General features: G+C 36.9%; 1 protein-coding gene and 1 long non-coding RNA gene across 2 annotated transcripts in view; one reads left to right on the top strand and one right to left on the bottom strand.

Moving 5' to 3' along the window:
• Positions 1-27,527, top strand: part of tenm4 (teneurin transmembrane protein 4) — a 222,679-nt gene that overhangs the window by 54,547 nt on the left and 140,605 nt on the right.
• LOC116707720 (uncharacterized) lies at positions 778-27,527 on the bottom strand. The gene is made up of 4 exons (XR_004336561.1): positions 27,517-27,527; positions 14,053-14,061; positions 13,711-13,720; positions 778-1,047 (listed from the first exon to the last, which is right to left on the bottom strand). It is a non-coding gene; the product is annotated as an uncharacterized LOC116707720 (long non-coding RNA).

Genomic DNA, 27,527 nt, shown 5'->3' with positions numbered 1-27,527 from the left:
CTTTAAATTGCTAAGAAAGCTTAGCTGCTTTTAAAATACAGAGAAATACCCAGCTAAACAGATAATCAGGCAGCTAAGTTGTTTTCTGACCTCTTGCACGTTTTGTCTGGTAGATAAACATTTCAATAAAAAGTTATCAAATGACAACGTTTTGAAACTAGAAGCAGAGAGAAAAAGAAAAAAAAAAACACTTTTTTTGATCAAACATGAATCTATGTATGAGTCATACCTTGGAGTATATTGTTACATAACTATCCCAGCAGAGCTCTTATGTTCAGAAGTGATGCTGCAAAAAATACCTGACAGAAAAGAATTTATCCAACTTCAATAAATCGATGATCAGTCTTGTACATGAGACAGAAAGTGAGTGGAGGGCTATATCTTATCAGTCCTGGATGATTGTGATGTTTTTCTGCACATTAATATGTTTCAGTCAATATTCCATTGTTGACTTTGGCAGAAGAACTGCCTGGCAGGTTGCAGTTTGTGACTTTAAGGAGAATTTGGGAAGTATTTTTGTGCCTTGGTGTTACAAAGAACATAAGATAGTCATTGTTGTTGTTTATTTTTATTGCCGAGTGCTTTCACACATAAAGTAAAAAAAAAACAAAACATCAATACTTAGTATTGCAGAATTCAATCAACACAAACTTAAACATAGATTTATTAGCTAGGCTTGACTAACCAGTTATAAGGCAGTTTATTCTTAGAACACTTCGTCATATAATAAACATCGGCATTCAACTATCACAGTGCAGCACACACAGTTAGCATTGGGCTAATTAGCACTAGCAAATTCAGCAAGCTCACGCTTAGAACAGATAACAAAAAACTCATCTCCCCACAGCTTACAGCATTAATAACTCACCACGTTGGGCAACACTCATGAACGCCAGTAGAATATGATTTTATTGTAGCTTCAGCTACCGGCAGTCTCGGTGTATTACTGGCCGGCCGTAAGTTTCTTCTCTTGTTTCACCTCCCCTCCACTACCAATGCAAAACAACTACAGAGCCCCCTAGCGGAATGGGAGGAGTGAATCCAACACTTGGTATGAGAGGTAAGAATGGCTTTCAGTGGTGGGCACCAGTTAGCTGCGCTAACCTTACAGCACTATTCATAAACATTAGTTCCGCTAATGCTGAAGCGATATACTAACATGGTGGTTAGTGGAAGCTAAATCATTAAATTCAACTATATTGATATACACGAAGCGTCAGTGACGTGTTATATCGCCCTCAACAAAGTCAAATGTATTATTGCACATCTACTGTATATGCTCTGTTGTACTTCAGGAGCTTCAGAAAGTAATTCTTTAAAACAAATCTTTGAATTGTATATTTGTTGAGGATTGCTAACTCTGTTGCTGCCTGATTGACCACAGCAGGGGTGCGGTCAGAAAGAGAGCAGAACATCAGTAGATTTTAAACTGTTCTAAAATGATAAGTTCTGGGTGCAGAAAAAAAAACAAATTTGCTGCGCCGAATCATGAGTAGAGAACATAAGGAGAGGACGCAAAACTGCTACGTAAACAGTCTTCAGCCACTTCAAAATGAAAGCACAAATATAAACATATAATTACTTGTAGAATGCTCAACAACATGACAAAAACTATAACACAGATGTTGAACCTTATACAACTGAAAGTGTACAAAACAGCTAAATAAATTAGTGCTTTAGAATTTATCCCAAAAAATTGAAGGGGAAGCGTTGATGGACCTTACCACAGGGGCCGCTTTTCATTGGCTGATGCCCATTCTACGTGGTCACGTGCGTGGCCGTCTCACAAACACACCGTTAGCTTCCTGTTAGCTAAGTACAGCATAATGGCAGAACTGATACAACTTCTACACCTTGAAGCCTGTCCTGCTACAAAGTTTTACGTTAGCTAAACAGATCAATATGCAATGTGTACTGTATCTGACATACACTAAAGATTTTATTTTTAGAAGAAAAGGCTTTGGACTAAACTGTTACTCGTGTTAGCCACGCTAGCTACCAAGTACAGCTAGTCAATCAACCGTCGCTGTGTTCAGGGAAGCGCTGATTAATAATCGAGAAATAAATATCATGCCTGGAAACTTGATATCGTAGCGGACTGAATGTTATGTTTTTAACGTAATCTTTGCTCGTCTTGCGGGGCGCAGGCGGTTGCCACGGTAACAGGTGTGCTTAAACTACAAAGAGAGAGAGAGAGTAAAAAGGTAGGAGTGGTTTTGAGTTGATCACCTGTTCGGGTTATTTTACCTGTGTTTACCTTTGCTGTGGCGCATTACAGCCGCTGTAGTTTCTAAACGTTGGACTAATTACCTCGTTCGTTTGTGAGTTTACGTCATTCACAACAAACATCAAATAGAACAAATATATTTCATAACATTTTAACAAACAAATGGCTTCTACCATGATAATTATGTGAAATTACATTAATTATATCCCAACTTCAGAAGATTTGCCTTTACCTTTACAGAGCTCTTTGGTTCCTCCTATCAGTCTGTAGCTTCTCATATTGACGTCATCAAACCAAATTTCAGATCTACCATAACTGACCATAACTGACTGACACCTGCTGGCCTCAGGTTTGCAACCAGCTTGTGACTGAGAAACCAGTAACCTCCTCCCAGATGATGACATGAACTTGTTAGTTCCTCTGTCCATTGTAGTAGCTGATATATTGTGAAAATCCGGTAGAAATGATGCACTAATCGAGTCATGTTTACATAGAAACAACGCGCCGCGAGGGCTTTGCTTGTGAGACTTGCGGTCACGTGGGTCGGTTGTGGGCGGAGCTTGGTAAGGTCCATGTTTTCAAAGTTAGATATAGTGCTAATGAAAAGTTAGCTCTGCTGTTATCATATTAGTGGATTAGTGAAAGTGTGCCCACCACTGGCTTTTAACCAGAGGATCAACAATATTTCTGTATTGTTCAGTTTTTCTATAGTTTCAATAAATAATATTATTATTTTATTGTTACTCATTTATTCATGTAAATAAGAGAATCTTGGTGTATATTCATTACAGTGTGTAGGCTGTACACTTTGCTTATAACATTATGTTGTCATCCCTAGTGTAACATTTTCCACATTTGCTTACTTCTGTCTCAGTTCGACTGGATTATCTAATTTTTCTGGTGTACTAGATCTGTTTCATAAGATGCAGCGTTAAGCATTAACCTAAATCATGCATATTATATGGCAGATTTATGAAATTGTTCCCGGGGTACTTCACAGACAGAGGAGCTCATCAAGGCTCTGGCGGCAAAAATTGTAATTGCCCTGCACATCCTTGCAGAGAACTCTGTGAATCGTTTGCATTTCAGCATGCGTCATGTTATGTATTAGCTTCTTATTATAACTGACAGAAATGACTCTTGGAAGTGGAATCCATTTGGTCAGATGACTCCGGTAGAGAGCACGGCATCCCTCCGCTTGATCATCCGGGGTGCCAGGGGACTTGAGCTTGGCTGTATTGTACATAATTAAAGAGACTCTCCTTGGATGGCTGTTCAGGGGGTCGGTAGGCTGGAATTTTTTCAGGGCCCCGTAGCTGCAGCATCATGCGTGTGTAAGACCCAATCAAGATTCTAAGTAGCCTTTTATTCCACTCACCCAAGCAGAAAGAGCACTTGTATTCAGCATTTAATTCAGTAATGCCAGATAACATACAATTTATATATGGCAAGTTAATTAAAATCCATCGAGCAGGCCTTCCTGTGTGTGCTTTAATCTCTTTAAATCAACAAACCATTTAGTGTGCTTTAATGTATTCAAGCCGCTGGGCTGTTCCCCCCTCTTACCATGTGACTTTCTTGACCCTGGTTTAATGCATGCAAATAAGCAATAGCAATTTCAGAACAATTTTCTTGATGCTTTGATTCCAGGCCGTCAGTTCTGTTTTGTGAACAAAATGCCTTCCTTGTTATGATGGTTTTTACAACGATTACTCTGCAGTTGGTGTGTGATAACGATAAAAACCCTTATCCTCATTGGAACACACTGCATGTGTAGTGTAAACATTAGTTAAGCAAATGCATGAAGTAAGTTAGATTGTTAGCATTTCCCTGATAAGTTTGAAAATGAATACATTAATTTCCTAACAACTGGCAGGTGAATTGCAAAAAAACAATGTGATGTTCCCTAAAACATTTGCATATTTTCATTTTATATTTTGATTTCTGAGCTGCTTTTCCTAGCAAAGGGTACACCATGTTGGAAAACTACCTATAAAATATGGGAAACTAAAAGCATCTCTTGGAGTTAGTCATGTCCAACAACACTCAAACGCCACAACCTATTGGTTCTGTACTGGTACATTGTTAGCTCCAGCTAATGGTGTTAGCTCCCACAGATGGTGTCAGCTCCTGCTAGCGGTGTTAGCTGTAGCTAATATAGTAAAACAATAGATCACAAGCCGATCACGCTTATTTGTTTCAACAGATATCTTGTTTATAATAGTCACATAAAAACTTTACGGCAGTTTGCCTGATTCCAGATGTCTTGTGGGCAGACATGAAGGTCGTCTGCCTCCATGAATTTATCTTGTCTATTGTTTAGACTCAAATCCACTTAAAATGCATCAATCCAACATGAATTGCACAGGTGAAGAAATGGCAACTTCTATAGGTAAAAGATATACAGTTTTTGAATTTTTGAGTTTTTATGTATCGCAAATAACTTTTAGGTTCAAAAGAAAATATACATCATATTTAGACCAACATCTTCAATTTATCACGATCCCCTTTAAAGCTGCAGAATCAAGCTCAGGTTAAAAAATGTCAACAAATCTTTTACAATTAAAGATTCTTTGGCAGCAAAGAAATCTCATATGGTGAAACCAACTCTGGTTCACTAAATTTAGAAGCCCCTGATGATTTTTATGCACACTCTCTCTTCCCCAAACTACAATGGCTATGTTGGACACCTAAGTGAATGTTAATATAATGTGCATTTTCCATATTGCGAGTTAGAGAGCCTTAAAATTGCATCCATTGAGCTTGTACAGCGATGTACATGTTCATCCTTCCCATGCTGCTCCTCTTCCCTAGGGAGTCCCTCAAAGACACTTAAGGCAGCCTGCCACTGCTGACTCACTCTACGTTTCACTGAGGCTCAGCGGCACGAAGAAAAGGCAGTCTGCTGTGTTTAGAGGAGGTTTTGCTTTTCTTGGTTTATTCCCAGTAACAGCTTATCCAGATGTGTGTTCTCATCCCAACTTTCCCCCCCACCACTGTGGCTTGGCTATTATATTTCCGTAACTACGAGAACCAGAACAGATGATAACCACAAGGCCCGTTCAGGGAGTGTTATTCATGTGTTCCATAACCTGTGGAGAGAAAATAATGCACCTAAAGCCTACACAGTTCTTTCTAAGAGAAAAACATTGGTGGGACTGGCGCTGGTGTTTTTCTATGGCAAAAATGTAATTAGTTCCAGTGGGTGGTTAGTTGTGCATTTATTTAGCTTTCTCTTACTCTATCCTCCAGGGAGTTTCATTCTTTATTGATTGAGGAGATGTATTTATAAATGTATGCAAAGCCAAGTTCTGATCTTATTCTGGAGTGCAATTGAGTGGCGCCCCCTTTTCTTTTAGCTTACAGTCTGAAGTACAAATGTTGCATGTAACTGTTTTATTTTTATGTTGTATGCTTTGTTAGATGCAGACAGGGAAGGTGTTTATTTCTTGTTCACAATTGCTTCTCCTGATTGGGATTTGGAACAAAGTGCTACAGAAAAAAACATCGGTATCTATTCTCACATTATTCAATTTAATTTTCTCAAAGCAATTGTGGTTGTGTTTTCTTTTAATCTAAATGATCAAAAAGATGTTTGATTTAAAAGCACCTGTTTGGATCTTAAAGGAGCTATCTTGTCTATGCTAAAAAATAATGGAAAGTTTGACTGACTTGGTTACACGCTGTGATAGAAAAGCTGCTAGTGACACAAAATTAGCAGCCCCGATGGCAGACATGAGTCTTACAACTGTCACAACAGATTGCGTAAGAGATTGCTTTTTTTACTGCCTAAGCTTTGCATGCTCCAAGACTGTTAAGCCTGATTCTGCAGAGACATTTTGACGAACTCTCTAGCTGTTGGTGTTTGTTCCTTATTCCAAACCCTGTTACATACCAGGCTTTGGCATACTTTTCTATAAGAAAGATGTTAGATTTATTTTTTGTATTCAGAGAAACAAGATAATATTGATTGAAATATGAAAATCACTTACACTGATAAAAAAATATACTTTTTAAATCTAATTATATTAAGTTGAGCTTATTTACACAGTCCTAATTGAAAAAAAACTGCAACCTCAAGGCACTTCGGAAGAAAAAACCCCCCAACATATGTCCAAAAATATATGAACAAATCAAACAGTCCTGAAGCAACAAGTCATGCAGCTTGGCATCATCTATCACGCAGTGTGACAGGAGTTTCTGGTACAGTGTGATCCGTTCTGGTTCTGCACAATTTTCAAAATTGTACAGTGTGTGCCGGGCTTATTGAAGCCCAATCGATTGCAGTCTGGTCATTGGCTTTGCAGCAATCCCCCCTCCAGAGTGAGTGTTTAGCAACAGTGGACGTCTGATTTGAATTAATCTGATCACTGCTGCAGGAATCGGCCATCCGCAGAAAGCATGTGGTGATTGTGGAAAGTAATGAGTCCCTTTTAATAGAACGAAGCCAATTCAGTAAATCTCTAGGATTTAGAATATAATTTCAGGTTTTTCTGTTTATAAAAGTGCTTTTTCTACTTGAAAAATGGCAATTTGAAGTTGCAAACCAAATGGATTGAAAACTTATTATTACCATATTTTCCGAACTACAGAGCGCACCTCACTATAAGCCACACCCACAAAGTAAAAAAAAAAAAAAAAAAGGGAAACGTATATAAGCCGCACTGGGGCTATAAGCCGCTGGTATCTCAGCCGCCCTCAGGTTTTCGTTCGGATTCGTTCACGCCGATCTTAAATGCAGCGGCTATCGATCTGTACTGCCAGATCGATAGTCTTCAACTTAAAAGCGGCATCATATAAACTTTGTGTAGTTTCCATGATGAGGGGATATGAGTTTGAAAACATTTCTCAGTCATGCCTGCTGCTAGCATGTGCTTGTTCTAAATCAAAATCAGCACTTCTTCTTTGATTTCCAATTTTGACTTCCAATAATTCACTTCCTGCTAAAGAGCCCCCTGGTGGTTGAAGAAAAATCCACAGAAAAGCCGCAACGGGCTACAGGGCCACATGTTTCAAAGCGTGGGGAAAAAGTAGTATGAAAAATATGTTTATTTATATTATCTGGTATTTTAACTCAAGCTTATTCCGTTAGAATCACACAGGTGCATTTCTAGTCAACAGTAAATTTTCAGGTTCAGTGTGCTGCTCAGATTGAACCAAACATCCTTCTCACTGTTAAAGTTGATGCAGGCTTACATCACATTAGATTGTTTTTTTTTGTGCACAACACAGGGCAGCGACGAACATCAGGCGGCCTCGGTACCCAGTCCTGCATGCTGTGACAGAGACAGCGCTGCAGGGTTCAATTTGTTGGTGGCAGTCTGCATCTTTTACCACCAGATATCACCAACTCCCACACACTCTGCCTTTAATGAATCATGAAACAAAGAGGGGGGAAATACAATCATGCAGTCTGCTAAAACTCCATAGTGATTTATTCCCTTGTTACCTGTATCAGGTGCTTTTTTTGGAGGGTGCAAGATTCTTGCGAGACTTTGAACTGTTGAAAGATTGAGGTTAAGCGCTTCGGGGTGGTTTTCAGCGTCTGAAACTTTGAACGTAGCACGAGTGTCTGTGAGAGACAGGTGTTCCTTGTGAAACGCGTTACGCCTCCCTTCTAAAAAAGCGGAGGGGCTTTGAAAAGCAAATCTCCTGCAGATTTGAACTTGAATGGGAAGTACATCAGCTGTCACCTGTCCAACTATTGAAAGAACTTTTGTTCAGTTCTATTATTTCTGGCTCCAACCACATTACCACTGCATACAAAAGCATCTACTGTGGTATAGTGTGCTTGCTCGCTATATTTACTATGAGGAATTCAAGTCTATTTAAAATCCACTTTTTGTTTACGGATTTCTAAATTGACCAAATAATGTAAAACAGAACTTGAAACCGACCCAGAAACATAAATTCTACAATGTCAAAACTAACTTCAACCAGGAAATTGTTTTTTTTTTTGTTTTTTTTCTCCCCTCATGTTTTTGATCATTATTCTCCCGACTACTTAGTCGCAACAGATGAAAGAAAATGCGAACTCACATTAAAAATGCATTCTTTGCATAATGATAGCTTTCCAAAAATAACCACAGAACAAACAGTACTGTTATACTTTGATACAAACCCGTGTAGCTCAGTCGTGTACCTCGCAGGCTGTGCATACTAAAACACCGCTGCTGATGGCCACACCCTTTGGAGGTGTCTGAGCAAATGGCTTTGATACGCAGTCCACATTTAGGATGTGTGTTAACTTTGAACTGAATCTCCAGAGCTTTGCCTCAGCATCAGCAGCCTGTGTTGGGGGAAGCAACATCAGACTTCCAATTAGATGGGATATCTCTGAGTTACAGTACTGGAGTCATTAGTGCTTTTATCAGCAAGTCGTCGGAACCATAGATACGAGGCTTCTTATGGAAAGGTGGCATAAGTGAAGAAGCATATTAAAAGAGAAACAGGTTTTTTTTTTTAATATCTTCCCTGTTCTTCCGCTGTTATTCTATCTCCTTGCTTTTTGCAAATTAAAACTAATCAGACTATTATAAGGATCAGAAACCTTGAAGTTTACACATATTCTGGTCACTTTCTTTTTTGGTTTTCTTTCCAGTCCCTGATTTCTTAAAGGGTTGGTATTATGTATTTTCCACCCACATAATGCCATTTTATACTGTAGCACCATCAAGTATAGCACCATAACTGAAGATAACTATGTTTTCTTCAGGAATTACAAAATGCTGTCTGTACTAAACATAATTTAAAAGAAATTTGACTTCATAATTTGATACCTCAAAATTGGGACCTCTGTCTCTTTAAAAAGCTTCTGCTCTTTCTTACACTTTGCCTTCAGCACATCATCACAACAGTTCTTCTCATTATGCCGTTTACAACTGTTCTTATGAGTGTTGAACTAAGAAATACTTTGTTTTATAAACTCAGGAAGGCACACCGCTCCACCTAGGTTTAGCTAATTGTTGCTGCTGCTAGTCTGTAGGAGCTCAGATAGGGAAGGGTGAGCGAGGTTGATTATTTTGTTGATATATAATTTTTGATTAAAATGCGATTTATTGCGATTAATTAATTACAAACCCTGCAATTAACTCATTAAAAAAATATTCAATCCCTACACTGAAAGAATTACATTTAGTCTTAAAAAGGTGGCTAAATTCTTAATTCTACATGTTTCATAGCAGAGCTTTGAAACATGGTAAGAACAGAGCCGCTTAGCTGGACATTCAGCCTTCATGTTATCTGCTTCAAGATCCGCTCTTCCTCACTCTCTCTCCTGATTGAGCCACACACATGATCCACCATGTCGCTGAAAACACAGTTTCTTATAAATTGCTTCCTCTCTCCTCAGTATGAGAATTTTTATTCTCACCACTGCCTTGTATGATGCATTCACTGATTGGCCAAAGATAGGATTTGTCGATTTCAGACCAGCCCGTCACCTGTCATGGACGATCAAGCTGAAAATGTTCTGATTCTTGCCACCAGCCAATTTCTCCATGCTTCACTGTGTTGCAGATATCATTGTTTCATATGGTGCGGACATTGCGGTGTGTTGCAGTAGACTGTAATTTTCATTCTGAGTGTGTTAGCTTGCCTCGAATGGTTCAACAGACGGCACAGAATGACTCCTTAAGCTTGTTCCAATGCCCTGCAGGGTTTTACTCTTAATCATACTCTTCACTTTTAATTCTGTGTGTGCACTAAATTATTCTGGTAAATTAGTCATGTTTAGTTTTTGTCCTTTGTGACAGGCTTATAACAAAACAAAAATATGTAATTCCACCCTGAATATGATCATAAACTGAAATTAATTTAGAATAAAAAACACTGCATGCTAGTTAGAAACAATATTTTTTGTTCAAAATTAGGGTTGAAAAGGATTTCGCTTTGAATTCAGAGCTGAATGTTTGAACATCTAAAGAACAGGCTGATTCTTCCACAGCACCACTTTTACATAATGGTGTCAGTTTCCCTGCAGATAGAAATGTAATGACTTTTGTCAAAAAGCAAGAGTTTGATGCAACGTTTCCGTCTGACATCTTGGATACAGAATGCGATCACATGCTGTAGGGGAGAGTGTTTCATGTGGGATTGGGATCTGTAATTTCACTGCCTCCTTATCGAGCGCAACATGGGAGCTTGTTTTGGAAGCGGTCACAGGAATTGCACTGCAGCGGCGGAGTATCGGGCAAAATGAGGCTTCAAAGAAATCACTAGCGGTTTCCCGGCTCACAGCCGTGGTTATTTTCACCCCCAGTATTTCTTGTGAAGTTATTTATTTGTTTACTTTTTTGGCAGAGTCCCCGCTCAGATCATGGATTAGGAGGGGGAAAAAAAATTCTCTGGCTCATTTGCAGCCTAATTTGCTGGGGTTTAGAGGCCCTTGTGGACAGTTTGGGGGCTGTTATCTGCGGAGTTGCATACCCTCATCCCCACTGTCTAAACCAACAGCACATCAGGACCCATCTTACCACTAAAGCTCGGGGGGGCTCACCACAACTCAAAGCTCAGCATGGAGCAGGATGAGCGCTTCTCTGCAGAGGATCAACCCGGTCCGGGGCTTACCACTTCTGTTCCTCACTTAGACAGATCCATTTAACACACTGTCAATTATCTACACTCATGTTATATTAATGTTAGTTTTGGGGAATGTTATGTGTAAAATACATGATACATGATTGGGTTTTCTGAGTCAGTCTGTTTGAACCGATCAACTAAAAAATGCACTTTGTCATTTAATCAGAAAAAAAAATAGACACTAATAAAATATAAACATATTGAATTAATTATAAATGAATAGTGTGCAAACTAATAAACTGCACGAAAAAGCTCTTTGTGCTTCTTATCATGTCTTTTGGTTGGCTTGATTGTACTGCTGCCTTACAATAAAGTTCCAGATAACTCTGAAGAGTTATCTTTAGGGAAAGCAATTAGCAGTTGTTATTGAAGCTCAGGAAGCGGAGATCATAACATGCTGTTGCTCTAATGTAACTTAAAAACAATTACACTTTCTCGCTGAATATTTTCCGTCATTACTAGTCACCTCTGATGTGTAAATGTCTAAGACAGACATCTAGATACTGAACTTTTATGCTTTAATAATCTGTGAAAGTTCCTACACCAGGAAGTTAAACATTTTTGTTGCCATCAAAAGCTTGGCTAACAGGTACACTTAAGCATCTATGACATGAAATCACATTCATAATAAAAATTATGCATGTCTTTTTTTTGTGTGCAAAAAATAGATCTACATTAGATGTTTTATTGGGTTTTTATGTGATAGACCAACATAAAGCATATTTTTTTCTTAAAGCGGAGGAAAAACAACAATAGTATTTTCCAGCATCCCATTAGATTGGTTTTTGAAGCAAAAATAACTCCTGGGTGTGCCAAAGACAAATGGTTTTGTCGTCCATTGCTGTTGTTGTGGACGTTGCTTATGTGTCAGTTTTACAGGTGCACCAGCCAGAACCTTTGTATGTAAAAAAAATATGATTAATTGCGTAAATATTTAAAGGCTATGTAATTAAGTAATCAAAATTAATGCATTCAAGTCCCTGTCCTACAAAAAAACAATACAATTATTGCTAGAAATTGATGTTTATTGTGTTTTTCAAGTTTTGTCTATTTCTAGAAGCAGTAGATTCAAATGGAAGTACAAAATTGTGCAAAAAATTAATTTTGTTTAATAGGTCTCTTTTAAGTCTCGGTTTCAGATTTGTTCTTTATTTAGCAAAATCATCCCCACAGCATGCTTCTTCCACAACAAAGTTTTTTAACAGGACTGTGTGGTCAGGATGACGCTAGTTTTTTGCCACGCAGCATTTTCCGTGGACAAAAAGTTCAGTTTTGATCTTGTCTGACCACCGAACCTTCTTCCACGCCTGTGTGGAAGGAGGCGGCTAGCAGCCCGGGAGCAGTTTTCTTCAAACATTGACTATCTTTTTGCTATTTTGCTATAAAGCCCAGGTTTATGGAGTGTACAACTCATATTTGTCCTTTTCATACACTTTCCCACCTGAGCAGTGCATCTCTGAAAGGGCATGTTGACTGCTTCTCTGATTAATGCTCTCTTTGCTTGACCTATGATTAGGTAAGGAGTCATATCTTGGTACATTTGAAGCTGTTCTCTACTTGGTGCAGATGATTGAGATTCAAGCTTTCAATGTTGTTTATAGTCTTACTTTGTTTTAAATTTAAAATTTTTATTTGTGTTAAATGACACATTTTAAATCTGTTGCAAATTTGAGTACAAAAGCAGGTCCAGTAATAATAATAGTACCAATAATACTCAGAAAGTTATAATATATAACATAATCTCAGAAGGTTAAGTTGATAGTTAAGTTAGAAAATTTAAAGCAGAAGCTTTTGTTGAGGTGAGCTGCGAAGTCAGCAGGGATAACACTAAAGGTCAAATAGATATGTAATTATTTATGTCAGAAAATGTATTTGCAGCAGTCCTCATGTTATAAGAGCTATCATTATTGGTAATAAAGATGCTTAGATAAAAGGTCGGGGGTAATGGGATTTTTACGCATATAATAAACCAGCATTTTTAAATGTTCTTTGTTCTTTTTTTTTTTTACACCTCACTTTCATTCTGTCTCCAAGTGATAACAGTAAAATTTCACTCCTTGAATTTATTACTCTGCTTTGTAGAGTTTCTTTGAGAATAATGTTGTCACACTGGGAACAGTAGCTTTATCTGTACAAATTGACAGCTTTGCAAGCAGGTCAAATAAAAGCTGCTTTCTATCAGTCTGTAAGCCTGAGCGCTTGCTGTGTCAGAAATGCCAAATGTTGGCTTAAAAGTTACTGTTCAGTGTTTATCTGTCTGTCCCTCTCTCCGTCCCTTCCTCTCTCTGTTAGTTGGGGAAGAAGTTCTGCCCCAAGTTTCTCGAGAGTTTGTTCACGAAAATAATGAAATTGATTATGGTGTTACTTGCGCATGCCACCAGGTAGAGACGCTGTGGAAGAACTAAACTAAGAACTGCTTCTTAGTTGGACTGGGAAAGGATTGGGATTCCCCTGAAGGAGCTGGTTCAAATGGCTGGAGAAAGGAAAGTCAGGATCTCCTTCCTTAGGCTACAACTTTCCCCAACCGACCCTGGATAAGCAGTCAATCTGGGGATGTTCATTGCAAATTAGAAATGTTACAGAGTTCTGTTTAGTTCCCTTGGAAGAAAGAAAGCGAGAGAGAAAGAAAGAATGTTCTTGCCATATTGGGGATGGTCTCCTCTAAACTTAACTTCATTTAGGAATTTGCTCTGTCATGTTATCACTGTTTAATGGCATTATTTTTTCAGGTTTTATTGAGGTAATAAGTAATTAACTTTAAAAACTAGGATTATGAAACATAGATTGATGCTGGAATCTGGCCTCCTTTAACAGATTTTCTGTAGCGTGGGCGTTATTAAGTTCAGTCAAAAAAGCATTTTACTCGGATTCATTTCTGAGTTGGCAGAAAATGAAAGGATAACCACAGTTTAGCTGCCCATTTCACAGCGCTAGGACTCGAACCAACTTCTTTCAATTCTTTCTCTCTATAGAAATTTTGAAAATGAATTGCTGTAGACTTACCAAATCCCCCTTAATTATGCTTCAAAAGCCTTTGCCCTTTATTTTTTGTCTTTCCTTCCTTTTGCTCATGCTTTGGTTTGCCAGTGATTCATTCAGAGCCAAACTTTTGTAACTTGTTCAGTTCTTTTACAACCCCAGTGGTTATAATTCCAACTTGCTTTACGATTTGCTATTCTGTAAATTATATAACCGCTCAGAAACACAAGTCTCTCCACAGCATGTATTTTAGATAGCCTTTGAACTGTCATGCACTCAGTGGGAGCTGCAGGCACGAAGAAATCAATTCTTCAACACTGACAAAGTGTCTGAAATACAAAACTGTGGGTTTTTATGTAAGCTATCCAGAGAGCATAAGAGGAAGAAATTATTTTTGACAGAGGTGTTTGCTTTGGACACAAAAGCCAATAATTACAAGCTATAAATAAGGACTACAGACTACATATAATATAGGAAGCATTAAGTCTTAAATATTCAGAGGAAGGTTGATAGATGCAGAGGATTTGGGGGTTTTTGAGGCAGTGCATAAGCTCTTTACTGTCTGTTATTGGGATTGTCGTTTTTTTCTTAGGGGTATGGTGAGGAATTTTACTAGGCCAGGCCCAGAATGCACTGAGAAAAGGCAGGGTGGGGATAGTGCCATCTTTGTTCAACAAGGCCCCAGGCAAGCCACATGTAGCCCTAATGAGTCGCTCATAATTTCAGGCTCCGCTAGCTCTCAAACACCAAAAGTAAACTTTTGTCTTTTCTCCCCCTGCTCACCATTTGGGGATCTTAAGAGGATTGTGGGGTCATTATTTATTCATGCCATTGTGTTTATTCACCAGCCTCTGCGTGTGATGTGAGAGGGAATGAAGCAGCCTGTGCAGACGGAGTAAAAGCTGATAATTATCCACTATTAGCATTGTTTTTTCAGCCATGGTTTAAGTCGGCTCAGTTGATGATCGAGCTATGATAGAGGGCCCAGAAACATCCATTTAAAGCAGATTACCATGTGCATGCCTTTGAAGTCTGAAATCCTCTGCAGAGGACTCCACAAATGGGTGAGGATGTGTTTTTAAGCCTGTTTTTTACGGCACTTTTTTTTTTTTTCTTACTTTGCAGTTGGGAAAGATATCTTGTTACAGTGTGGCTTGCATACACTTCTACAGACCTGGAGATTCTTAAAAACAACCGTCACATGCCTGCAGGATGTTGTTAGCAGTGAGATGTGAGACGATTAGAACCTTTACTTTTCATCCTAGAACAAAGAATGCCCCAGGGGTGTTAAAGGGGAGTTGCAGAGATTTGCCTCGACTTTACACAAATATACATTTGACTTGTGAAGTACAGTGCAAAGACAATATTATAAGGCTTGCATGTGTTAAAGATTCCAGAACCATTAGCTAATCATGGAATATCAGTCTTTAGAAGGTCGACCTGTCTACTTTAATGTGGCTTAAGTTCACTTTCTATCCACCCTGATATATATAGAAATTCTCTGATCTAGTTCTATTTTCCAATTTTTATACAATATCTGCTGATACCAACATTTCCTGTTCTATTGTGTTAAGCATTTAGTTATATTTTTGTCATGATGATATATAAACTAATATAAATAAACCTTCAGCAGTCCACTGGCAGTCATACTGCTGCAATTTTGTCCTTATTCAGATGTATTTTTAATTATGTATTGGTAATTAGGCCTGTCACGATAATGTATTTCCTGGATGATAAATTTCCCCAGAAGTTATTGCGATAAACAATAATATTGTCATTTTGAGTCAATTTTTAACTAATATAATGACAAAGGCATACTAATGCAAGCACACCCTCTGAGAGATCAATAAATTTAATTTCCGATGAACATTCAAAGACATTTTAATTATCCAAAACAGATTAACAAAACACCTGGAACAACAAATAAAATGGATACTGCAGTTTGTATAAATAAAAGTGCCCTTAATAAAGGGTTAGTTGAGACCAATGCACCAAACTTTGGTAGAAAGAGAGAGACACAAGGAAATTATTGAGCTCTGTTGCCAATTCATCAATTAGGAAAATACCTATTGGTTGTTCTAAAAGTCAGTAAATTATGTAATGAAATACTTCTTTACAGTTACAGTATTTCGTAAATTGACTTTGAGATGAAATTTACATGTTAGTATGCTGTTGTAGCTCTACTACAGCAAACGACAAACATGTATTTTAAATTTTCTTCCTGCAAAAGGAAAATGTGATCACCATTGTATGCTTTAGGTAATGTGGAAAAACTGAGAACTGTTTCTGTTTACATAAACATTTAACATTTAGGGAACACCAGTCTAACGAATCTGCCGATTAATGACCGGTGGCAAATTATTTTTTTATACTGAAAGATTAGTCTTCCGAAGTAAAATCAGCCACTCTCAGCAAAATAAAGCCACGGTCTCAGAGAATGGATCAATGGACCCAGCCAGAAAGAGAACCATGGGTCTGATATCTACATTGGATTGGATAGATCATCTATAGATGTTAACATAGTACTAACACAGCTAAATGGATTTCTCCTGCTGTAAAGAAAAAAGCAACAAAAGGGAATACTACCATAAAATTGGCCAAGGCAAGAGGAGTTTGGAGGATTAGTCACAATCTGCTTTTAAAGTCAAATGGTTGTCAGTCTTAGTGCGTATCAGTATCACTTCCTGAATTTTATGGCAATAGTTAGAAAGAACATCAATGAAAAGGATTTTCAGAGATTTTAGCATCACTGAAGATTAGTTGCCAGCTGTTCTCAGGCCACTAAATGGGAGCAGTAGTAAATTATCCCTTCCAATAGAGGAAATTCTATTAAAGGGAAGAGGTATTATGTATTTTCCAGGCACATAGTGCAATGTTACAGCTCAATAAAATAACCATTTTACCTTCCGTTGTTATAAAAATGCCTTATTTATGAAACACAGCTTAAATGAGACACCTTGAAATTAGCTTCTGTCTCTTTAAGGAGCTTCTATCATTTGCAACACTCCGCCTTAAGTACATTATGACATTATGCTTCTCCATCATGCTGTTTACAACCATTCATAGCAGCGTTGAACTGAGGAGTTGTTTGTATGATGAGCTCAGCAGACATAAGGCGTGGGGGAGGGGTGCACTGTGAGGGTGAAGCTTGCCTGGGGGAGGAGCTTTGAGGAAAAAGGCGGTGCTTTTTCCTCAAAGCACCGCCTAATTGGAGCGTTTAGCCACCTCCAATTAGCTGCCATGGGAGATTACAGGATTTCTCAAACATTTATGAAAAAATTGAAGCAACACTCCAGGTATGTTTTTGATGAGGGAATAACATTATAATGTAATATGAAGCTAAAAAGATGTCAATTTTACATAATATTGCCCCTTTAAGTTCATTTTGGATTTCTATTGTACATTTCCAGCCTTATGCCCCAACTGTTTATAACAGAAAACTCAAAACAGATTTCAGCTGGATTTCAGGGTATGCTGTTTCTTATATGCAGGAGAGCAGAGTAGGCTGGATGGATGAAAGGTGGAGGAGCCAGGTAGGGGTCTGAGCAAAGCATAAGGAAGAAGTCAGTTCTAAGATGCCCTCAGAGAAGAAACATCATCTCCAGTCTCAGTTCCTCCAGGATCCTTTTCATCTTCATGGGTGATTCCTTGGAATGCCACTGGCTATTTCTTTTAAGCTGTGTGCTAATGCTTCTGAGTTGCTGACTTTTTTTGTAATCTTAGTTGGTTACCTCCCGCCTCATCCATGGAGCTGAATAGATTATCACTGAGGGTGTATGCCCCTGTTGTAAGGTCATTTAAAGATGTGAGCAGGACAGCTCTCGAGTCTGTGAACAGCTTGTAGCCTCCGAGCACATCTGTAAAAAATGTGGCGCATCTTCAGCTTCAGCCCATGAAAATCCCAACCTTAAATAATCATGGTTTTTTTCCTTATTTTTTCCTTATTTTCTATTCATTTTGCATGATCCATACTCACTGTAGATTAAGATACTAAAGATCTATCTACTTTTGTCTGCGGTGTGTGTAATGCTCAAATTTAAAATAATTAGGTTAGAACTAATTTATTGCAATTGTATGTTGATGACTGAAGACAAAACTAGATTTTTTATGGGAGCTTGTGGCGTATGGACAGGCAGAAAAATAAACTTAATTTAAATGGGAAAAAAATGCATTGAAGAAATAAATTAAATAATTACATACAGACAATATTAGGCCTATAATACAAACAATAAATAATCACAGTTAGCTCTGTGCTCTCATTGACCTCATTGCTTGACCTGTCAGTTTAAGTGGAAGGTTTTTTATGCCACAAGAATTTAGTTTTACAGCCTAATTTAAATTTAAATTTAAATTTCTCCACAACTTTATTCCTTCTGTTTCTAGTGTATTCTTTGGTCTTCATTATCCTGTTTTTTCACTAATATTCTCTAATAAACTTCTAATGTCTTCTTTAATCAGCTGTATCCATTCAGTCACTAGGTGGGTACTGAAGGCATTTGCATTTGATTTTGTTTATATTGCTTGTAGAAAATAGGGGCTAAGTAGAAATGCCCATGACACTTTCTGAAGTGTATTTGAAGAAATTTGTTTAATATCTTACATTATTCTCCTTCTACTTTGTATATACTCAAAATTTTCTCACAATAGACAGAATTTTTTGTTTGCTCACAAAACACTTTTAGGCCATGTATTTATTCATAGTTTGCACTCAGTGTCTGTGTAAGTGCATGCAGTGTTTGTGCTGTAAGTAATGGATGCTGGGATAGAAAGTGCTGATAGAAAAGTAGTGGGCCAGTCTTAAATGGAACTGCATCTTCTGTGGTAATATTTTTTTATTACATGCAAATATAATCTCCATTTTCTCCATAATGGTCTAGCCTGTCTAAATAAAAAAAGAATCTATGGGTATTTACAATTTGTTTTCAATCATACATTATGTTCACTCTGTTATTATGTTATTGATTCCTAGCAAGTAAACAGCACCGACAGAGAAATATTTATCAATTTTCCAATGCTGGCCCATAAAAGCTCATTTTGCACAAACTCTGCTTGTGTATGTAATGTGCCTGTGCTTTACATTATGTAATTTGGTGGAGTGTGGCCGACTGTGCAGGTTTTGTGCACTCCTGATTAATATAAACACATTTCTTCAATTCTTCAATTGTTGTTTTGGGTAGATGGTCATAAATTAATTGTTAGTTTGGTGTAAAAAAAAAATCAATAAATAGTTTACTGTCAGAAAAAGAAAGAATGCATTTTTATTCTTATACAACTTTAGAATCACACATACATGTGTTTATGCAATAAGTCATTTAAAATGTCAAAACTAAAACACCAAGTCTTAGTGCAGCAGAACACAACTTTGATCCCATTTCTCATGCACTATTCAGAATAGAAATTAATCCAAAATGAAACACTGAGACATCACGACTTGATGTTCCACAAATCCGCTTAATTTCCTCATGCTTAGACCAGCATAAGACACAACTCATCAAGATCTCTAGATCTTGTAAGATGGGAAACAGTATGACAGTAACTTAAGGACTTACTAGTTAGGAAATAATTGTTCATCTGCTTTTTCCTTGCTCTTAAAATTTGGTAAATTTAACTACATATTACACTAGGCCAGTATTTATTGAATAAAAACTACCCCAGTATGAAGAGGTAGTGTGTGAAAAACTGTTAACACAAACTGCTTCTATTGGAATTAAGAGGGTAAGTGGCAGGGAGGTGTTGCTAATCAAAATCACTCAAGTGACTGATCATTAGCAAGTGTGAGCACCTTTATAATTAGGTTTTGTTTTGTCAGCAATCAGGTTTCTGTTAACACAATCTAAGGGAGGAAAGACGGCAGCAAAGGAGCTCTTGTTGCAGTTACAGTCAGAAGTTTGTTTGTTTTTTAATAATTTTGAATAAAAAATTCAGCTCGAAGGAAGGCAGTTCACAGAAATATACACTGAGAACTATTGAAATGTTTATGGCTAACTCACTCTTTGTTCAGATACTAGAGTGCTTCCAGAAAGAGCAAAAAGTAAATAAATAAAATAACTACATCTCAGTCTACTGGCACAAGTTAGTAATGTTTTTGAGGGTTTGCCATAAGAAAGTATTTTCTCTCTAAGACGAATAAGTCAACAAGGCTTATGTTTGCACATTTACATCAAAGGAAACCACAAGACTCCAATACCCTATGCAGAAATAAGACCAAGAGAAACACATTTGTAAATAGTTCAACATTTGCCAAAAGTCAAACTATGTCAAACTCAGAATAGCAGCGAAAAAGCCAGTTGATGATTTGGGCTTGTTATTTTAGCCACAGAACCTGTTAAACATGGAGCCACTGAACACTATGAACGCCTCTAGTTTTCTAGAGCCAAATGTAACGGCATCTCCAATGTCAAAAGATCTGTCGTGCCAAGCACAGCAGCAGATCTGCAACAGAGTGACTGAAAAAGGAAAAAATCAAAACAGCGATGTGGCGCCGTACCTGTTAAGGCAGGCGGGAGGCCTGGACACAAACAGAGATCTGAAAATGTCTGTGAACTGATCCAAAGTTGGAAACAGATGATGTCATGATGAACGATGCAGCTTGCTGGAGTTGTGACCAATTTTGACTCTGAATTTGAGATAGAATTAAAAAAAACGCTGACACTGACACTTTCTTTACCAAAATGTTTTAAATATTTTGTGCTGGTTTTGGTCCTTGTGTTACTTAAGCGAAAATGAATAAACCACACACGCAGTCTATTGCCAGCTACAGAAAATCAGTCCAAAGAACATCTGATTGTGTACAATAGTGTAGCTTAGCTGTGGAATAATTTGAAATGACATTACTCAACCATCATATGAGTGGATAAATAAATCATTTTGACTCTGACGGATGAACAGCACAAGTTAAAAAAAATCACCAAAAATTGTTTTACATGAGTTGGTTTTGCATCAGCATTTTAAGCAACTTTAAATAATTAATCAAAGCACTCTGATGGTAGGAAAAACTCATTACATAAACAACAAAATGTTTTGTGGTTTTTCATGATGGGCTTTTGAACCATTTTTCTTTTACAAGAATAAACATCTGTGACAACTCTATAAAAAATAAACTGCAGTCTCAGTTGCTTTAGTATGATTATAAACAGTGTGAAAAGTCATACATTTTCACTTTAGACCAATCAGTGGCACTTCACTTAAAGATTTAATTAGTAGCAAAAGACGATAACCACTTATTGGAGATTATAAAACAGGCTCATTGTAAAGTGGGCCATCCTTGTTGTGTAATGAGGACATAATTTTTAAGAAATAAAACATTTTAGGTATTTCTGCAATAACAGTGAAAGAGGCAATGATTTGTGTTTTTTTATTTTAGAGTTAAAGACATTTTAAAGTTCTTACTACAAAACGTGCAGGAGAATATCACTTGTTGATATCAATGACAGGCACAGATTGAGCCATGTAGCAGCCAAACATAGAGAGGAAAAACAAAGTATTTTGGAGGTGGTAATTTTGTACAGATCTAAGTTTGTACAGCTTTCTAGTTATAAAACTGAGTGCAAAAGGTGGATCTGTTTCTAAAACAGCTCTACCAAGCAAATACCATATCTTGTGCTGAATCTACATACTTAAATAAGGCATTATGCCTGAATTTATGAACTTTGCAAAGTTATGAACTTTGCTCATGACAATCTAGATTTATGCAAATTATGGCCAGGACCTGTTTGAGTTACCCAGATTCTGAGGAAAAAATACCCCCCACCGAAAGCAGCTGGTTATATTACCACCGGGGATGACAGAGGAAAAAAGCTTTATGGTGAAAGAACATCTGTGAACAATAGAAACCATAATATAGACCTTTTTCAGTAATTAAGTAAAAATAACAGGATTTGTAAAGTGTCCTTTTACTTCTCTTTTTTTAATAAATGTAAAATTTGATGCATTTTTAACTTCAGTCAATCTGAATGTTAAAAGCAAGAGAAGAGTAAAATCATTTCAGAATAGATGAAAATGTATTTCTCTTAAGGGACGTCATGGGCATATTTGCATCTCCATTTATGTTGGTGCTGTCTGCTTTGTGAATCCAGGATGGAAAAATAGCAAATAGCGAAAGTAAAACAGTTTTGTGAATTCCTCCCTGACTTTAGAGTAAATTCAATATAACACAATAGAACAAGAAGCGTCAGCAGCAAACCACAGTATGTTAATAAATGCATTCTCAGGCAAGCAGTTTGAAATTGTTTAGACAGAACAAAAAAACAGAGCTGCTCATTTCACTTAGCTCCACTTTGCAATTTTGCAAAACACTTGAAAAACAGCAAAGATCAAGAAATCTACAGTTTATCTGTTTATTGTGATGTTAGTAGCAAGTTGAGTCATTTAGGCAGCAGCTGAAAACACAAGAATACATTTCAGCTCATTTTGGAGGGCAGCCCTATTTTACTTGCCATCAGGTCAGGCTCATAAGACATCATTTAATCTTTTCTTACAGTCATTTAATGAATACATTTCTAGCAATAATTGTTGCTCTGGAATGTTAAATCAGCACAGTTGGTAATTCTAATAAATTTAAATAGTGAAACAGTAAACAGAGAAGTCCCGAGCCGAAAAAACATCGAAGGCAGTCTTATAAAGCACTGTGCCGCACAACTGACTGGCATTCTTTTATCTTTGCAAAGTTTACCCAACTCCAAGGTGCCTAGGCTCTGGAAAAATTCAGTTATATCTTCCTCAAGCTTAAATTCTTAAAGATCCACATTTAGTTAAACATGTTAGTTTGAATATGTTGTCATTTTACTACTAAACTGAAGGTTATTGTTTGTAATACCTAGAAGAGAGATATGTTGAAACAAACATGATCAGCTTGTGAGCTACTGCTTGCCATGTTATTTAGAGCTAAAACCATTAGCAGGAGCTAACGAGAAATCAAAACAAACTGGAAGATAATCAATGGATGCTTAAAGTGACAATGAAGCATTTTTAAATATTTGTAACACACCATTCAGTGGCTGGACTTTCTGGGCACATTTGCATGATCCTGATACTTACTATAAACGGCTTTAGTTAGAAACTGGAGCTCTTTGTGGTTAATATTTCCAAGCAGCCGCCCAAATACCAGCTTTTTCAGTTGAGACTTTCCTCTTCACCCATTTGGTTCTCCTCATCTTCACTTTCCCTTATCATTTCTGCATTGTTAACACTTCTTGTGGATCTTTTTAAGGACACAAAATGATTTTTGTTCTGTTGCTGTTGCCGCAATCATTATGAAGTCCTTCGAGAAGATAATAAAGGCTGAGATCTGGAGGGCAAGTCAGAGTAATTTAGATACTTTGCAGTTTGCTTATAGCACCGGTAGGAGCATTGATGATGCTGTTAACACCCTACTTCATCTTCTTTTCGGTTGTTTGGATGGGGAAACCATTTTCTTTGCCTGTTTATGAATTTTCAGCAGCCTTTAACTTTATGTAACTCCACATTTTAGCTGCTTGTATCACAGTCACAACATTAACCAGGATTTAGCTTGCTGGCTAGTTTATTTTTCTTTTTTGTTCTACAAACAAATCCGAAAGGATGAGGGTTAATGTGTTTTATCTGATGTACTTTTATCATTCACCACTTTCCCTCAGGGCTTTGACCTTTTATTTATTTTATTAAACTGATGAATGCAAAGTAACCGCATATCACTCTGAACACACTGTCCTCACCGTGACACATTCTTGTGACAGCATCAGTGTTGTGAAATCCATCTTTTGTACTTCCGGTGTAGAAATACAAAAGTATTTCACTTTTTTGTGAATAATTTTGAAAACTTATATTAATGCAGGACTGTCTATTGGTTGTTGCATTTGTAAAACTCTGATACAGCACCTTAAAGTTTGTGATTATAATGTGATAAAACATGAAAAAAACTGAATGCAGAGTCCCTGCATTCACTTTGGATCATTATAAGTAAAGCAACAAGAGGGGGGGGAGGACACTGATAAATGTTTGGACTGTATTTAGAAAAGAAGTTGACTTTTATAATTTCATTTGTCCTCTTGACAACATCTTTCATGTAAATTTTAATCACTGTTTACCTTTTTTAAACCCAGCTGTTTTAGTCGTGATAAAAATGGTGTTTATTTATATTATAATGACTTATCTAGCCTTTTGTGCATGAGCAAACCTGATAATTGTGATTAGCTTCAGAGTTTCCATTGTGTAATGTTGCATCACTCTGACTGCAGTTATTATGGCTGTGTAAACAACTGCGCTGTCTCTGCTCATTACATTGCTTTGCACACCCAGAGGGAGAATGTACAGCGACTATGGAGCACCTTTTAGGTTTGTAATCTATTGGTTTTAGCACAGCATGAATTAGACAACAGATCAATCAGCTGGGTGTCAGAAGACAAAAACAAGAGCAGCAACAAATTGATCAAATTAATGTCAAAGGTTGTGTCTGTCAATGTTTAGAAATGTGATAAATTTGGTGATTTTTTTTTTTGTTTGGTTCTCATTTTGGTGTTTATTGTGCTCCATATCACATAAATAGAACCATGACATTTAATGCTACATTGAGGCATTAATGAAGTAGATATTTTAGAAAGCAACAGATCTCTACTGCAATCTTGTTAAAATTCTATAAAAGATAAGAGACCTTGATAAATTATTTAACTGAAAAACAAACAAATCTGTTTGAAGGAAAATAAAGTAAAAATAAAAAAAAGTTGCAATATTCTGGTTGCATGTGTGTAAACACTATTAAACTAATACTTGAGCTGCTAAGGGATTTTAATTTCAGCATTCTGTCTTCTTTCTGTCAGCATCCAAAATCTTCAAATGAGAAACTTTGCTCGCTCCATTTTGGAAAATTTGATTTTCTGTCAGATTTAATTGCGAACTGCGTGTGGGCCATTCCTCTCATGAAGCCATTCTTTTGATGGGTGTTTGCTTGGACTCGCTGTGATGCTGAAAAATTAAACCAAACACACACCTGAGAGTTTTAGGCCAAACCTAAATAGTATTGAAGATTATCATATATTCATCCACCTCAGTTTAATATGAAGAAAATAACCCTAAAACATGATAGCATATTTTAGTATGGTAATATGTTTTTTATTATTTTATATTTAGGGTTAGGGTTGCACAACTACAAATTCAGGCTTATTTTTAAGAGACCATAACACTTTTCCTCACAACATTTTTAGGAGATTTTAGCCAACCGTGGCTGTTTACTTTGACTTTAGACATTTGCATCCCTGCTACTCAGTCACATGTAGAGTAAATTCAGTACTTCCTGCTGCTCATTCAGAGTTTCTATTAGCCTATTGGGAACCTCCCTGAGCAGTTTCAAGTATTACATTTTTTTTTTACCAGGTTTAATTAAATAGATTTTAATTAGAATTAGAATAATTCTGGTCCTTATCAAAATATTGCATTCATTGTGACTTTATCATGACTGAAACTTCTACATTGAGATTATTTTGGTCTTTTGTTTCCTCCTTCCAAATTATGGCTTCAACTAAATGATGCTGAAATTTTTTTTTAAGAAAATCCTTCAGGTTCAGCTGACTTTGTGTCAAGTTTGGCACATTTTCTAGAATCGATGACATGTTTGAACTCAGAAACAGTGAGGTTTCACAAAGGTTCTTTCATTTTGATTGCATAAAAAAAATCTTTTGAACAAATATAGTAATTTATGTTTTTCATGTGAGTCTTACAGCATATATGTTACATTATATGTGAAATGATTTATATAAGTCTGACATTTACTTACAGTCAGCCATAATAGCTTATTATGGCTGATTGTTATTGAAATGGTTGGTTACTGACGTGAAGTACGTGCCTATTAGCTTATATTAACTAACTGTCAGCGGAGGTATGTTTCGAAGAGTAATATACAGACATGTGGTTTAGTTTAATCCTGAAAAGTATATCTGAAGAATAACTGAAAAGTATTTCTGATTCTTATATTCTGAAGATGAAAATGTTGCTGTTTTTGGCTCGTTTGCATTACACGGTCCACCGTTTCTGTGTTTTCTTTTAGGTTAGACATTGGAGATAGTAAAGACTCATCTGACATTAATATATGTTTCGATTACTGCCTCGGTCAAGGTTCAGCTGAGCCAAAGTGGTACCATATGAGTATGGGGAGAAACTACAGACTTCTGATTGGTCGGAGAGAACCATCAACATGTGGTGTAGACAACAACATAATGACTGCGGTCTCATTCTGACCAACTTCCTTGTTTTATTTGTCACAGTACAAGAATGTGATGAAGACCAGAACTTTAGTAAACAGAACTATACATGTAAAGTTTGGTCCAGTGGAAATATAAATACATTGACATATGGGGAAAGGATTAAATAGCCCTTTGTAGATTGATAATTAAAGAAGGCTGTGATGAACCCAATTAGTTTTATCCATCTGGTATTAACTCTCTATATTACATAATAGCAATATAAGTTTCTGTATTTTTTATAAAACAGAAAATTAAAGATTATTTCTTTGCCTTTAGACAAGATCAACCCTGCTAGATAGGAATTGTAAAAAATGCAGTATTGATTCAGTCGACCGGAATAAAACTGCAGCTCAGACGCCAGGGGCATTTTTACCCATGTCCTCTGTGCATTGCTGCTTAACTATTGGGACACGCTATAGGTCGTTAAATTTGATTTGCTTTGAAGCTACTAAGTATAGCCACAATATGTTGACCCTATTAAAATCGTCGGCACAAGTTCACAACAACAAATGCGTGATGTTTACAGTTGCATCTACATAAATTGGAATATCTCAGAAGGCTTAATTATTTTCATTAGTGCAATTTAAAAAAGTAAATCCAAACAGATTCTTTACCCACAGAGTGATATAGACCAGTGTTTATTTCTGTTAATTTTGAAAGTAATGGATTGGAGCAAATGAAAACTCAGAATTGACTATCTCAGACTACAGTTAAATAATTCATGACCTAAGTTATGCAGAAATGTCCCCTTACAGAGAAGTATGTCCAAGTAATGTGCAGTTGAACTTTCTGCATGAATTACTGCCTCAGCATGATGTCATGTTGAGGTGATCACCCTGTGTCACTTTTTTCCCCTCTTGATAATACTCTATAGATTCTCTATGGACAATTTGTTAGACAATCAAGTGACAACATGATCATTAACCACTGGGTAGTAGTGGCAGTGAAAGAAATCAGCATCTCCATAAAGCTTTTTAACAAATGGAACCAAGAACTGCTTTAAAATTTCCTGGTAAATGGCAGCACTGACTTTGGACCTGATAAAACACAGTGGAGCAACAAAGAATGGTACAACTTCCCATATTGTTACTTCCTGAAGAATTCTTTCATTTGACTTTAGATCACTTTGATTAATTTGAAACCCCTGATTTCCAAATGCATTGGTGGGCACACTTCCTCTAATCAACTAATGTGCTAATAGCTGAGCTACTTTTTCATTTAACCCTTTAGAGTTTTTCCTAACTTTGAAAAAGCTTAGTACATTTAGCTTCCACTAAATTATTTTTTCCAGATAGATTCTGAAGTTCTAATTTATTTATTAACTTTAAGCTGACTGACGTTTGATATATGTGTTGAAGTTTTGGTTAGACGTTTATATTTGTGCTCTTATTTTGAAGTGGGAGAGATTGTTTACATAGCAGTTCTGCTTCCTCTCCTCACGTTTTCCACTCGTGATGCGGTGCAGCAAATGAGGTTTATTCTGTACACAGAATGTACAGCAATAAGCTTAAAATCTACTGATATCCTGC

Source organism: Xiphophorus hellerii, chromosome 18 (assembly GCF_003331165.1).
Source record: "Xiphophorus hellerii strain 12219 chromosome 18, Xiphophorus_hellerii-4.1, whole genome shotgun sequence".
In the NCBI taxonomy this organism is placed as follows: domain Eukaryota; kingdom Metazoa; phylum Chordata; class Actinopteri; order Cyprinodontiformes; family Poeciliidae; genus Xiphophorus; species Xiphophorus hellerii.
Note: the sequence above shows the minus strand (reverse complement) of the source record. Positions and strands in the feature narration are given on the sequence as shown.